This window comes from Polypterus senegalus, chromosome 3 (genome assembly GCF_016835505.1).
Source record: "Polypterus senegalus isolate Bchr_013 chromosome 3, ASM1683550v1, whole genome shotgun sequence".
NCBI lineage: Eukaryota > Metazoa > Chordata > Cladistia > Polypteriformes > Polypteridae > Polypterus > Polypterus senegalus.
Window position 1 is genome coordinate 39,412,082 of NC_053156.1, and position 16,570 is coordinate 39,428,651.

Here is a 16,570-nt window from a genome sequence, read left to right on the forward strand (position 1 = left end):
TCATTGTCGTGTTCATGAAACTAACTTGAGATGATTTTTTCTTTTATGACATGGTGCATTAACATGCTGGACGCAGCCATTAGAAGATGGGCAAATGGTGGCCATGAAGTGATGCACATTGCGAACAACAATACTCACACACAAACTGTGGAAGGAACTGTGAAAGATGTCAAAGTGTTTTTAGTATGCCAGGGATGGAAAGAGTTGTAGAGAAGGTACTGTGCAAATCAGTTGGTAAGTAACATTGAATTGATTGTGTGAGACAGATATGTATTCCCTAAGCCTAACAGTATCAAGTCTATCAGCCACGGAATGTTGGATCCATTTATACAGGGACATGTTCAGTCCAAAGGCCCTGAGCCTTGTATGATAAGGAACCTTACATGAGTCCATGAATCCAGTATGCTGCACTTCATCACAATAAAGGTGAGTGCCATCGGCCATAGTCATTCAAAAATATTATTGTAGATTTCTTTGGCAGTAGAACAATATCACTTGCTTTAAAGCAATAAGATATAGCTTAAGCCAGGGACATACTGAAGATGTCACAGAAGAACATCTGGCATTTTACCAGCATATATTCTGAAGGCACATTTCAGAACACTATCTGGACCTGCAGTGTGATGAGTTACCAAAGCTGACTCTCATTAGAGATCTTTTCAATTCATCTATAAACATTGCAAGAACATGGTCACCAAGCAGAGCCATAGTTCTGTAGGCTGATTGTGTGTTATTGAATTTAAACGACCATAGAAAATGTTCAGATCATGGCAAGGAAGCATCAGCGACCATGCTCTTTTAATTTGTAGTTGCCTAACCACACTGTCACATTCCCAACAGTTTTGACTTTTTAGTGAAACAGTTTTTTTTACCTGTTTTTTATGTTTGCTCTTTTCAGTTTTGATGATACATTTGATGTTACTCCTGTATGCTCTTAACACCTAGTTGTGGACAGATTAAAGAGTTGCATTACAGGGTTTGAGTGTTTATTTATGTTTTTTTATTAGGCATGGTTGTTACTTCTTTGGTGGTTACAACTTCCTCAACATGTTTCCACAGATAACCTGTTATTGAAGAGGTGTTTGTTTATATTTATTATATGTTAGATTACGTTGCCTTGGTAGCTTCTGCTTTCAATGCATTTCAGTCAGTCCAGTCAAAACAGTCCTACAGCACTGATTTTGGCCAATCTTGCCACACTTTCATTGTTCTTACTGTGGTTTGATTAATTTTAGCAGCTGTTTGTATTCAGGATCCGGGAACACGGAGATATCATGTGAGTGATCAAAGACGGGAAAGAATGTCTGCTCTTCCTATTGGACAAAACATTTGTTGCTGAAATTTAGAGAGAATTGATGTAAAAATTTGTAAGAATTGTCCAGATGCCTGTTGGAGTGCCTTCTTAGCATTAACATGTGAAGGAACGTAAAACAGTAGTGACTAAAAATACAGCAAACTCTCTAAACAGGTAAAAAGGATTGTCTTTTATTCATTAAAAGTTCCAGATCAGGTGAAAAAAGGAGCCATTCAGTGTATGTCCAATTGTGACGATGCAGGTTCACTCCATGCTCCCATCTTGCTTCTGGGAGTCCAGGAACCCGACACTGTCGGTAATGTCACCGATGAGCTAGGCAGTGAGGCACAATTATACAAGGGGATGGTGCAAAAAGTGCTTTTATTTAAAACAAAACTAAACAGTGTCCAAATAAAGAGTGCAGTGCTTTAAATCTTCACTAAATAAATAATCCGTAAAATGAGTGAAATAGTGGAGGTTAAAATCCAATAGAAAAAAAACAATCCTTTAAAAACAACAACGAGGTTAAAACAACGGCATGAAGCAGTCTCTATAAAAACAAGCCCGGTGCATTCTTTAACTAATGACTCCCCTGCTTCTCCCTATCCAGGCTATGCACCAGGGGAGCCACTCTACCTGCAGCTGTCCTTCCTTTTTCCTTCTGGTCTAGAGGTTTCCCGATCCCAGGCTTCGGTTCAGCACTCTCCAGGCCGAGACTTAGGTTCCCCCCAACGGCCAGGACGCTCACACTGGGGAATCCATCTCCCAAGCCTCCCGACTCCCGCTGCCTTCTCAGCCTTACGCAGCCAGCCATCCTTCTTCCGGTCACTCCTGCTCCTCCATAAAATGCTCAACGGGAGCGACCACTACCAACTGCCCTTGGTGTTGGCCAAACACCCCGCTAGGGATCACTGTCCAGCTGTCTGCGAGCCTGTGCTCGCTCGCTCTTGCACCGGTTTTCTTCTCCTGCTACTTGCCTCCTCCTGCTACTTGCCTTCTCCTACTATTTGCCTTCTCCTGCAACCTCCCGTTCTTTCCTTTTCTTTCTCCCCCCCTACTAGCTGCCTCGCACTTCTATATATCACAGGGACGTGGGTCAGTCGTGGGAATCAGCAGCTCCCGGGAACAATTACGGATTCGGATGACTCCTCACCTGTGCATTTAAGTGAGAAACGCCTGCATCACGAATCCCCCAGGGAACCGCTCAATCACACTTCCACGCCCTCTTTCTTATTTATTTATTTTAAAAACTGGCCTTTTGACATGAGCTGTGGACCCCGTTATACCACATTCAATAGGTACAATTTTTACAAAAATTAAGAGGTGGTTCAAATATATCAATAATCAATACAAATTTTCTCCAATGTCCAGTAATATAAAGGTGGAACACAACACAAATAGGTAAAAAAAAGTCAAAAAATAAATAAAACATATGGAAAATAACTTATTTTAGTAAGTATGCTGCAGTGGTGCAATTGTTAGCACTGCTTTCTCAGAACTACATGAATTGTGGGTTCAAATTCTGGCTGTGCGTGGATGTGCCCTGTGATGAATGTTGGCTTAATAGTTTGGTTATTGTTCTTTTATGCATTTATGTCAGGATAGACTCTAGCTTCAAACCATCATGTCCTTGATTTAGTGGGTTCAGAAGTTGGATGCATGCCTGGGTGAAGATCATGTTTTTATATCCACGTTCAAGCTATATTCTGAAACATTTGCACAGTATTTTAAAAAAGAAGGATTATCAAATACAACAAAGACAGACGGTAAAAGAAACATTTATTATAAACAGAAGATGGCAGTAGCAAAGCTGCAATAAGCATGAATTAAAATATTTCTGGGTAGGATATGGTTAATATGTACTGTACATGCTTACACCCCAAGTGATCCCAAGATTTCTGGGAGCCCATACCATAAGGAAAAAAAATATTCTATTCCTCATAGACTCAGCATTTTGCATTAAAAGTTTATGTGTTCCTTCCATTCCTGCATGGGCTTTACTCCAGACCACCCACATCCCAGAGATGTTTGTTAAGTTAAATGGTTATTCCAAGCTGTCCTTGTGTGTCTATGTATGTGTGTAGACCCTGTGATTGGTAGGTGCAACATCCTGGGTTGCCTCCTGCCTTTCAATTACCAGAATATCATCACACCCCTATAACCTCCACACTGCATTAAATAGGTTTGTTATGTTATGCTATGCAAAAAGCCTATCTGAGTATAAGAATGTGCATACTTTTATCCCCAATCAACACAGGAGCATTACAAAGTTAAATCTTTTAAAAACTCTCCTTATTTTTACAGCCCTCAGAAAAAGAATAAGAAACAATAATAATTCTAAACTCAATCCTACAGCAAATATTTACAAGAAATGTACATTTCACCAGCTCTCATGTATTAATTGTGATTGCTCTAATAGTAGGATGGAGGCCAAACAGCTTCACAAAAGTCAAGTGACACTCCCTGCCTTTAGAGGCCCTAAGCCGTATCTTACTTAGCTTGTATCTAAATCTGACACTGATTCAGGGCTATATGTTGACACAACGTTCTCATCCTCCAGGCAATGTGCAAAAGCAATTTGAAAAGGCTAATTAAATGTCAAGTTATATCATAAAAACTGTAGAATGAAAAATCAACGAATGCTCTGCTTGAACTCAAAAATGCACTAACGAGACCACATTTTCAGACATGCATGTAATTGTAAGCACTGTCCTACAAAGCCAATTGCCAAGCCTTTTTCTAAAACAGCCATTTTATCAGTATTAGCAGCAGAAAGTCACCAGTCCATGATTTGAGCATGCTACTTTTTTTCTGGTTCCCTTTCATATGACACTAACACTAGCAGAATGTTGAAATTGTTACTAGATCAAATACTTCAACATTTCTAGAAGTGAAAGGCTAGTAAAGTTCAGGGATTAATCTTTTACCCATTTTACAGATCACTTTGTGACTGTGATTGTTGAGTGCCATGTGCAAGGGTTTAATTCTTAGACATTAACAGCTTTCGTGTGTTCTAAAAACTGACATAATTAATCCAGCATATGTTTATTTATTTTTTAGACCCAGTTACTCTAATAACATCCATGTATGTGTGTATCCCCGATAACCCCCCTTTCTAAGACAATATGCTAATTCTGTGTTTTTCAAAAAGTGTAACATAGCACAGTGGTGTGCCGTGAATACTACCGAGGTGTGCCATGGAAATATACTAATGTAGTGCACCTGGGTCTGAATCTGAGAGGGACAAAGTCCTCAGGTGTTCGAGACCTTTCTGAGGAGGACAGGACTACTTGTAGAAGCTTGCATAAAAGCAGGTCCATGATTGCTATGTTGTAAAAACAGCACATAGAGTACTTCAGATGAGTCTCTGGGCTGCTAGAGTTCTGCCTGAATGTGTGGTTGCCAGCAAGTCTTACAGTGCTGGTGGATAGTGGGCACACAAGTTACCCCTAAGGCAGAGAGATGCAGATAATAAGTGTTGTGTCTGTAAACGCTAATTTCAGAGCTGCTTTTTTACCAGCTTCTGCAGTAGTGCAACTCCTTCCGAGAGCTGAAGATGTGTATGAGGTAAAATATTCTTAGATGAACAGTGGTGTACCTTGGGATGTTTTTGGTTATAAAATGTGTACCACAGAAAAAAAGGTTGGGAAACACTGGGCTAATTGGTCACTCTAAACTGGTCTAGAGGAAATGCATTTAGGTATACGCATGTCAATGTAAAGATTGTATATTCCTCCCACCTAATTTGTTAGGGTAAATGATGGCACTAACTTGGGCTTGTAAGAGTAGTGTGAGTTAATTTGTGAAGACGCTTTTTTATTAAATGACACCTTGTCTAGAGCTGATTTTTGCTTTGTACCCACCGACATGAAGACAAGTTCTGGATTTAGAAATGAATTGTTGGTTTTAATCTGCTACAAGGTCATGGCAGAAACTGATTCTGACCAGGAATTAATTTCATCAAGGGCCACACTCACACATTTACCCATTCTTACTTATCTTTAGGATGCATGAGAAATTTACTGATACTTGGGGTTGAGGTGTGCAAGATATAAATAATAATAATAATAATAATAATAATAATAATATTTATTTGGTTGATGTACTTATTCACGGCAACTTACAAGTTCAGGATACATTAGCACTGCTTGCACCTATTTTTAAACATTCTAGCACATTAAACAAGTTATTCATAGCCAAACAAATTAAGTCAGAGGCAGGACATGAACTAGCAACCTGGTGGCTCAAAAACCAGTGTTTTAGCCGCTATATACTGCCTAGATCACGGTTCCTCAGCTTCGGACCTGGAGGGCCCCACTGGCTGCAGGTTTTCATTCTAACTATTTTCTTAATTAGTGCACTGTTTTTGCTGTTGATTAACTTCTTTTGAATTAATTTTAATTGACTTGTTTTTTAAAATTTGTTCCACTAAATTTCTTTATCATTCCTCTGAATTTCTTAATTTCTTTCCTTAAACGGCACCCAAACAGAAATGAAACGTGAAGTTACTGAGTCAACAGAACACCAACTAAGTCAGGGCCTGAAACTCCAACCAATTTCACTCCAACTAGTTGCATAATTAGGTGCTAATTCTTGTGTTAATTATACCCGTTCTTTAAATCCATGGCTCGTTGCTGCTCTCATTGTGTAATAACATAGAGTTCTGAAATAACTGATTTTCTCTTTTCTAAGAGCAGTATTAAAATATTTTGGGGACCCGAGCAGATCAGCTTTCCTGAGACCTTCAACCTTTCTTTATTTTCAAATATTGCATGATTAATAATGTTGGTCATGTTTTGCTGGTCATGTTTAGGTTCATTTTGCATCTCATTATTGTTTGGCTGCTAATTAAGGAATAAGAAACAATGCACCTGAGTCTTCAAGAGTAAGTCAAATAAAGTTGATTCAAAAGAAGTTAATTAGCAGCAAAAACAGGTCACTAATTAAGAAAAGGGATAGCATGAAAACCTGCAGCCACTGGTGCCCTCTAGAACCGGAGTTGGGGGACCCCACTCTAGATAATGCCTAGGCCAGGTATTGAACCCAGGTCAATGTAACTTTAAGGCAGCTGAAGTAATTATTATCACAGTATTCGTTACAGTTACATAATGAAACCTGCACTTAATAATGCACGGTTGTGACTCAGATGCACATTAAAGATGGAAAAAATAGGACGCACTTTTTTAAACAAATGAGCATAAACTACATTAGGACATAATGGAAGTGCAACACATTGCAGTCTTTTAAGTGAAAACTACATTAGAAACTGGGGCAGAGAATTTATCAGTTATCATAAGGAGTTCAAGGAGCTTAGCAAGCATTGTGGTATAGTGGGTAACTCACTAGACTATAGCCCCCAGAGCTGCAGCTTATTTTTCCATCTCTCTCACTGCGTGACTCAAGTTGCCTAACTAGACTATGCCTCAATTGTAAAAAAGTATGTAAACAAATTGCACTGCACCTTGATCTTATAAAAGAAAGGTCTAAGCTGTGTCTTTAAGAAAGGCCTAAGCTAAAAATAATAATGCAATATTATTCCCACTTATATTACCTTCCTTATGTTCTTATTACTTTAAATCTATATTTACAATATACTGTATTTGTGGTTTGATATATTTATTTCTTTCTTACTCTTGGTGATCTAATAGGCAATATCTCATTAGGCCTTTTAAATGATAAAAAATGATGAATTTCAGTACTTTTCGTGATCTTTATCTGTCTTCTTGTCTCTCTTGTCCTACTTGCTTTTAACCATGTACTTTTACTGTAAATGCCTTCTCAAACTTTTTTGCTCTTTACGAGGAAAAAATATATTTGCTTCAGCATGATTGTGCTTGTACTTAATTTAAACTGATTTGACATTTTGCAGTTTTGAAGATGGTGTCGTCTTATCTGATACAGATTTTATTTTATCAAGCTTTCTTGATAGTCCAGACTCCAATGACATATTTTGGTGCTAGTAGGCTAATGCTTTAAATATTGAGCAGTTTTGTAAAATAGAAAATATCTAGATGTCAAGGGTCTAAGCAGAATTGTCATAGCTTTTCTCTTTAGTAGTACTGTACTTCTTATTTTGGGAATGCAGTACTGAGCCATATGATTCAGCTAAACTACAAAGATGAAATCTTTAACAATCACTACTACTTCATTACCTACTTTCACTTGGCCAATGAAATTAGTTGACCCAAGACTAGTCATTTTTTGAACCATTTCAAAATCTTCCTCAGTTTCAGCTACCACAGATCTATCTTATCTATCGTATCATTTATGATTACTGATAGTTGTTTAGTTGTTCTATCCTTTTTTCCAGTATCTTTTTCTTTTTCCATATGCAGTATAGAACTGGCTTCAGCTTCATGCAGTAAAGAGGTGATACAATATGTAGCAAAGATATAAATTGTGTGAGGCCAAATGTACTATAATGAATAAACCAAACATGACATAACATGAGGGAAAAGAGAATAGTAAGGAGGAGCAGCAGCCAGAGATGGCAAACATCCTCCTTCAGAAGAGCACCCCTCCCTTGTCAGGTGATTGCTATTTGACAGCTTGGAGTTCCTCTAATAGCCAAAGCAAATCCAAACAGGCTATCGTCAAAACCTAAGCAAAACAAAATCCCTCCCCTATTTATGAAAATGTAAGTAGCTATATTAATAATACATTCAATTTGTATTACTATTTTTATTATTACTTGTGTATTAGTATGAGAGTCACAGCAGCTGTAGGTTTTTGTTGCAAACAATTTTTAATTAGTCATAGACGATTTTTCATCTGAATCAGTCTCACTCCCATGTGGCGTCCCCCAGGGTTCCATTTTAGGGCCACTACTTTTTTCAATCTACATCCTGCCTTTAGGTGCAATTTTTAGAAAACATGCAATTTCATATCACCTATATGCTGACGACTGCCAAATTTATTTCTCCCTCAAGCCAACTGACTCCACCAAACCTCTCCTCGACTGCCTATCTGACATTAAGGACTGGCTGGCTGTAAACTTCCTTCACCTGAACGCTTCAAAAACCGAGGTCATTGTTTTTAGTCCCGACTGCAAACAGGCTCCACCCCTTGGCCTCGTTTCTCTTCCCATTCCAGTAACTTCGTCTGTCTCCAATCTTGGAATCAAAATGGATACGTTCCTGAAAATGGATACTCAAGTCAACAGCACAGTAAAATCCTGCTTTTTCCATCTAAGGCGAATCGCCAAACTCAAGCCTATTCTTTCTAACCACCTCCTGGAATCAGTAATTCATGCATTCATTACGTCCCGGCTTGACTACTCTAATTCCTGCCTTTTGGTATCAGTAAAGCCACGCTTTCTAGACTCCAACTGGCTCAAAATGCGGCTGCAAGGCTTCTAACTGGAAGTAGCAGAATCCAACACATTTCACCGATTTTGAAAACCCTACACTGGCTGCCGGTTAGATTCAGAATCGATTTTAAGATTCTCCTCCTAACCTATAAGGCATTAAACGGTCTAGCCCCCGCCTATTTGAGTGTCTTGCTCCATTGTCACAATCCCCCTCGTGTTCTTAGATCCACAGATCAGCTGCTCCTAACCGTTCCCAAGGCACGTTTTAAAGCTCGTGGTGAAAGGGCTTTCTCCGTCTGTGCACCCAGGCTCTGGAACTCCCTGCCCTTAGTGGTTAGGCAAGCCGCTTCAGTCGCCACATTCAAATCTCGCCTAAAAACACACTTCTTCACATTGGCTTTTAATTCTTAACCTGTTTCATTTTCCACTTGCCTTTTGCTATTTTCTCTATTTTATTTGGTCCCTTGACCTGTTTTTAGTATCTCTGTTTTAATTCTCTCTTAATGTTTATTTTTAATATTTTGCTTTTAGTCCTGCTTGTTGTAACTGTACAGCGCTTTGGTCAGTTGTAATGCTGTGTTTTTAAGTTCTCAACAAATAAATATGGTATGGTATGGTATGGTATGGTATAAAAGATCCTGGCTCCTTAAGACGCTTTTATCAATAGACTGCTTTTGTCTTCCTAATATTCTTTAATGTTATGCACTAGATTCTAAAACTATAAGACCTTGTTCCTCTTTTATGTTCATGCACTCCCTTAAAATGCACATAGGTCATTTGTCCTCCTACAAAGACTTATTTTGTAATTGTGCTTGATTTCCAAATCTTCTTCCTATGTTTTTTAATTCTGCTAAAAAAGAAAAAAATGGGTACATGTTTTATAAATTCAGTTGATGCTTTTCACCAAATCAATTTAAAATTCATAATGGTAGAAATTGTTTCCACATTTCTAACAATGTAACAATTTATTAAGATATTTTAAGCAGATAACTTGGTGGTAATAACTGAGTGAGCACCCTACTAGTCTGCAGGCCAACGATGTTCAGAGCTTTTTTGTTTTCCATGCCTTAGTCTGCACATTCTTTGATTACCATAGCTTCCTTTAACTGCCATTTCAAACAGATGTATGCTAGGTTGACTGGTGACACTACTTTGACCCTGTAAGAGACAGTTGTAGGCATGCAGGCAAGCATGAGCTGCAAAGGATTGATACACTGTTAAATTTCATTCCTACCTTGTTCCAGATAATGCCATTATAGACCAATGCCCACCTGAACTGAACAATTTAAACATTAGGCTATATGAAATGCAACAATGCTGTACAGCAAACTTTTTATAGGTTAATTTTCTTACACATACGCATATACTCTCATGATAACAGCAGCAATGATGCTATTGAAAAATGGCAAAGAACTAAGAACAGGTGGAGTCACTGTCAAAGCACTCAAAGTTGGTGACAATTTTCTGCTCCTAGAATTGCATTCACTGTTGAAACTAATTTGGCACTAAGTACATTTCTATAATTTGGAAGCAAGCACTCATTGTCTGCTTTTAGAAAAAAGTGAACAACTGACAGTGTAAACATTACGAAGGCATAAGCTTCCTTTCGATTGCTGGGTAGGGCTTCAGGAGACTTATTCAATCACATTTAAAGAAACATTATGAACAACCAAGCAAAGAAGAGAAGGCTGGATTTGAGTAAACTGAGGATGCTGCAACCACATTTTCATTATTTGGCAGCTCATGGATGAATAATCCAACGTGGCAAGTGAAGCTTCCCATTCAAATTTGAGTCAGACAGGGTTGTGTGATTTGACCAACGCCATTCAAAATAGTTAATGATGCCATAATGAGGAAAACATTCAAAGGCAGAAGATGAACACAATTTCATAACCAATCACACGTTCTCAACAATAGTGACACGTTTGTCGACAAGACTGCTGAGGGCACAGATATTTTGCATAGTATTTTTAGTGTCATGTACACTCATATTATGAAAAGTAACACAGACAAGACCAAATTTCAAACCACTGATGGTCTCCTGTCCACTCCATACCTCAATGGAGTCCAAATCGAGCAGATCATAGAATGAATATATCTGGTATCACTCCTTCAAGAAAAAAAAAAGAAAAAACTACAGAAGAAATTCACATTTAATCAACTCAAGTCAGAAATAAGTCTTTTAAACGCTGTGCTTGTGACAAATGCTACACTTTTCACTGCATAATCTCCTCAAAAATTAAATCAACAGAATGAGATGCAAAAAGCGATACATGGTTGAGAATGAAATACAGAAATGAAGATTGTGCTGGTTTTTGCATGTGTGCAGGATGGGAGAATATTGGCTCCAATGCAGGATATTATTGAGGCAGTGACCACAGAATGTAAGGTGAAACACAGTACCAAGGTAAACCTGGGTAAAGCAAATTAAAGGTGATCTAAAAATTGAAGACTTTTGTCAACAGATGCAAGAGTAGCTATCCAGGTTTGAGATGTATGAAAGGTGATTATGAAAGATATCTGTGGCCCTGGGGCACATACAGCACCATATTTGCTCCAAGGCCTGCCTCATCCAGGTGTTAGCTAAGGGATCAAAGAAAATGAAAGGCTGTCATGATGATATTGGCATATGGTCAGTATACATTATTTAAACATGTTTGACAGGACCCAATACCAATTAACAATGTTAATCACAGCAGCTGATGATGTTACTTTACCTCCTTTAACTCCCAGTTGTTGAACTATAAAAACTTTTACTCAATAGCCATGATTGGAAAGTTGCTTAGATAAAATTATCAACATAATTAGGGTCTGCAAGTTATACAGTATAACCTTGCGGACCAAGCCACCCACTTTTTAGAGTGTGAAGATTAGGGTGGTGCTTTTGTACCATAACACAATAAAAATACATCTTTGTGCACAATATGAAACTATGCCTCATAAAATAATTGTAAACTGGTGCTCTCTTATACTGCCCAAATTTTGTGAAAAGAGATCTCCATGGGAGAGATGCATCAAAATCTGCAACCAGCCACCTGGCATCTGGCCCACCATGATTTGCATTAAAATAGCTCAGGCTTAAAACTTGTTTGAAGACTCAAGACAACAAAAAATAAATGTAAATCTTTTTAATTACTGAATGCAAAAATAATATATGAAACTTCATACATCACAAAGATATAGAGGTTTGGAACTCTGTGAGCAACCGCTCATTCGTCACAAAGTCAAACCAGCGGTACCCAAGGATTCTCCGAAGACACACAGTACCGAAGGAGTCCAGTCTTAGTCTCAGGTCACTGGATAGCTTCCATGTCTCGCAACCATATAGCAAAACAGACAGCACCAGGACTCTAAAGACTTGGACCTTCATCCTTTTGCAGAGATATCAGAAGCACCGCATACCCCTTTCCGGCGACCTCATAACCCTGCACACTCTCCCAATCTGTCTACTGACTTCATAGGAAGAGTCACCGGAGACATGAATGTTGCTGCCAAGGTAAGTAAACCTCTCAACAAGGTTAACATTCTCTCTGTAGACAGACACACTGCTGATGGCTGTGCCCAAGAGGTCATTAAATGCCTGGATCTTGGTTTTTATCCAGGATACTCTCAAGCCCAGACAATCAGACTCTTCACTCAGTCTCTTGAGAGCTCCAATCAGATTTTCCATTGACTGCGTAAAGATCACAGCATTGTGTCAAGATCAGTGAATATCTCTTCACCAACAGATGCTCCACAGCTGCTGGACCCCACGCCCCTGCTTAACACCCAGTCAATGCAAGCATTGAACAGAGTAGGAGCCAGAACACACCCTCTGATGAACCCCAGAATCAACTAAGAAAAATGTAGAGTTTCTGGCTCCACTCTGCACAGCAATCACAGAATCAGTATATATGCCAGCCATAATATCCAGCAACTTCAGGGGGACCCCGTGAAGTCTAAGGATTTCCCACAGGGCAACTCAAACAGCTGAGTCAAAAGCCTTATGAAAATCGACAAAAGGCTGCAAAGAAACTCTGCTGATATTTCTCTTTGCACTGGATGAGAATTCTCAGTGCCAGGATGCAGTCGATGGTAAACTTCTTAGACATAAAACCAGACTGCTCCGGTCAATGGGAGGTAAGCAAGTGATCACGGATCCTATTAAGGATGACCCTAGCAAGGACCTTACTAGGCACCAAGAGCAGTGTTATTCCCCTTTAGCTGCTGCAATCCAGGTGATCACGCTTCATTTCCAGACAGGAATGACAAGTCTCGTACTCCAGTCAGTTGGAATAATGCCTGTCTCCCAAATGGAAGCAAAGGTTACTTCCAATGCCAGGAGGGCACCCTTATGACTAGCTTGGAGAAGTTCAACCCAGATCCCTGCAGCCTTCTCTACCCTCAGCTGGTTCATCACCTGCGCAATCTCAGTGAGACTGGGTGGTTCACAGATAATGGGAACATCAATCTCAAGAACTGTGGAGCCAGAGATGTCCAATGTCCTAGCTGGTGGATCAGCTTTAAACAGCTGCTCAAAATAGCCAGCCCAGTGAGTCACAACAGCAGCATCATCTATAAGGACCATTCCATCACCCACCCTGACTGCAACAGAGTTACGGTAAGTGAAATTTAGATGGCAGCAGTAAACAGGGTGTCATTTACATCAATGTGCATGGCCACACTAACTCATACTAGACCTATTTAGATTCAAATAATAAAGTATGGCATCAGGATTTAGGAAGAGAAAATAAATATCCACAGAATACCTATAAAAACTAGAGGAAACATTAAAACAGCACGCAGTTTGAGGGTTGTGTCCAGTCTCCTGCATCCCCTCTAACTAACAGTACACCACCATGCTACTCACTTTATAAACATGCCTTTTATTAAGAAGTTTATGCTGAAGCTAAGCAATAAATTTGTTTTTATTCTTGGGCATCTTCGCTTCTGCTCCAAGTAACACCTCCTCTCCACCCCACGTTTTTATATTGTCTGTTTTTTTTACACTGATCATAGCAGTTAATCCAATTTTGAAAGCGTCCAAAAAAAAAAAAAACATAAACTTGCTCCAAAGCACGAGCGGGTCAAGGGAGCACGCGGCATTCAAATACGGTTTCCATAGCAACCCGCCAGCAGTCTCTGGCGCGCGGGGACAGGAGCTTTCGTCGTGGGGTGGGGGCTGATTAGAGAAGCTCGAGAAAATTCCCGGACGCCGCGGCTCTCCTCCTGCGATTTCCGTCACACGCGCGCACACACAGCCTGCTAAAATAAAAAGCACAACTGCAAACTGGTTCCCAATTCAGGTGAGACAATAAAGAACGGCGTGGGCGGACACAGCCGTAGGCGTCGGTTATTCGTTTAACCCTTTCGTAGCTGTATCCTTTTTTTTTTAAAAAAAAAAAAAAAGGTTCACATGAGCTGGTAACGCCAGTTATACTTAATTACATAAGAGACGTTTAGTATTTCATGTTTATTTTGCTGTACTTTTGAAAGAGACAACTTACTTTAGTTCTCCTTCTTTCCAGTGGAGCGGAGGTTATTTCTGTGTACGCGACTCTGGCGGGTAAGCTTATTTCCATGACGTCACCTGACCGCGCGCGCTTTCCCAGAGGACGCGGGTTCGAAAGGGGTTACGCAGCAGACTACCGAGCGAATTTGCTAGGTTCTGGGGATTTTAAAACCTCACCGTGAGGTTGCAAGTAAATGATACTTAAATGTTTGTTTCAGTTTTGCGCTAGTTTATAAATGTTTTGCTTTTTTTCGGATGTAAAAAGTGTCCCAAAATTGAGTATTTCACAAATCTTTACATGATCAAATACCTACAAATGCTTCTCTCCCCTGCCTGTCATAACTTTAAAGTGTAGACTTGAGAATCTTCATATCTCAGCACAACTGGTAATCCTGACAGCGACCTAGAAGATGGTTTGGTTACGTTTGGCATGCAACCTTCCATTACGATACCCGCCTAGTCCAGTTTGGTATTACAGAGCTTGGAGTCTGCCTGAAGAGTCAAGCAGGAGCAAACACAGAGCAGGCCTCCAGTCCATATCAGGTTACACATGCCTGCATTCACGTTTGGTTTGCCAATTAGTGTAATGCACACATTTTTGAGATGCAGGAGAAAAACAGGTGTATTTTGAGAAAAACACTCACACGCAGATATGGAGAGAGCATGCAAACTCCACTCAAACAGTACTCGGGTCTGGTTTTCAGCCCAGGATATTGAAGTTGTGAGGCGCCAGTGCTAATTACTTAACTGTCAAAGTTTTTTTCAACAAGGAAAAATAAGCCAGTTTATTATTTCGCTGCTGTTTACTTAGGCTGATTCACATTTTGAATAAAAGGCAGGATCCAGTTTTGGACAGGGACCACCCTGGCTCCAGATCAAAATGGTAAAGGAAGCCTGCTGTGATAAAGTCCCAGAAATCCAACAAGTAACAGTATAATGAACAGCGTGGGTGTATGGGTCTGACGTGATATTGGTTGGGGTTAACCAGAGTCTTCTATTAATTAATATATGTTATTGGAACTTACTTTTGTCAAGGGTGTGCACTGTACCGTAAAGTGTATGCTATGTGATATTTGTGTGTACACACTGAATGGAAGTAATCTGTAAACTGAAACTAGCATAGCAAAGAAGTACCAAGTAAAGCTTACCTACTTGCATGCTTCATTTTGTTAATGTAGAATGCTGTAAATATACAACAAATAGTAATAATGATATTTATTTATTTTGAAGAAACCTTTAGTAGTGACTTATTAACATCAATATGTATGCATTTTATTTATTTGTTTGATAAGCTAGCACAAAGTTAACTGATAAAAAAACTAAATTTATGTTAGCAAAAAGTAGGATTGTAGTACTACAGTTAGTCTACAACATAATAAAGGCGCACATTTTGCTGTAATATTAAAATCTTGGAATAAATATAAATACAATAATGTTCAAAAATGGTTGCACTAAGAGTACATTAAAATTAGCAGGATTTTTGAAGTTGATTTTTAAGCAGTAATAACAAAATGAAAAATATCTCTTGTATTTTACCTAAAGTTGGGACCTTCTGCTGTCAGGATAGGCAGAGAGTCCAGTATTCACAAAAAATGGTATACTTGGTATCAAATACGAAAAACTACAATGCGGTGGCCAAAAAGAAAATTAGATAACAAAGATACATCACATATTTCCGTGTGTCCGCATGGTTTTCGTACAGGTCTTGCAGTTTACTCCAGGGGTCCAAAGACATGCAGGTTTAGTGGCTTAAGTGTTTGTGTGTGAGTGTGGTCACCCTGTGGTGAGCTGGCACCCTGGAATTCTTGCCTTCCCTCCAGCTTCCCTGCAATCCTGCTGAGAATAAGGAAAATGGATGGATGGATACACCACACTGTATAAGATGAGAAGTAACCATCAGTGTTTCTTATAGTTCATACTCACAGTCTCATATGGGTTAAATTTAGAGTAGCCAAACAGGCAAAACTACAAATGTTCAGGATGACAGACAAAATCGAGGGTTTGTTGAGAATATAAATCTTATTGTCAGGAGAACAGACAAACTCCACTCAGTCAGTGCCCAGACCAGAATCTGAACCCAGGACTCTGGAGCTGCGAGGTCTCTTTGGCCTCTGCTGCTTGTGGATGATAGATAACAGCACAGAGTGGTCTGTATGTTGAAACTCTGTTTTTCCCTAGTATGGACATGCTTGAAAATTAAACACCTGTCCAGTCTCTGAAAGAGCCATTACTTCTGATCTTGGCCTCATGTGATACAGTAACTGTACATCCCAATTGCTAAAGAATTAAATAATCACTAGGTTGCAGATTAACATCTAACTTATTGTTCACTGTCAGATTTGTGGTTTAGTTGTAAGAATTTGCATTTACTATGTTATGTTTTGTTCATGCAGCAGTTTGGAATATGTATATGTTCTTTTTAAAGCTTATTGTTATATCTTTATTTTCACTTATCTGTACCTCAACTGCACACTTT

The 16,570-nt window shown here is 39.2% G+C and overlaps 1 long non-coding RNA gene across 1 annotated transcript in view; it reads right to left on the bottom strand.

The window, feature by feature from the left end:
• The window catches only part of LOC120525046, a 70,836-nt gene extending 56,679 nt beyond the window's left edge, over positions 1 to 14,157 (bottom strand). The window contains exon 1 of the long non-coding RNA XR_005632882.1: positions 14,090 to 14,157. This is a non-coding gene — a long non-coding RNA (uncharacterized LOC120525046). The remainder of the gene's footprint in view (positions 1 to 14,089) is intronic.
• Positions 14,158 to 16,570: the final 2,413 nt, after the last annotated feature.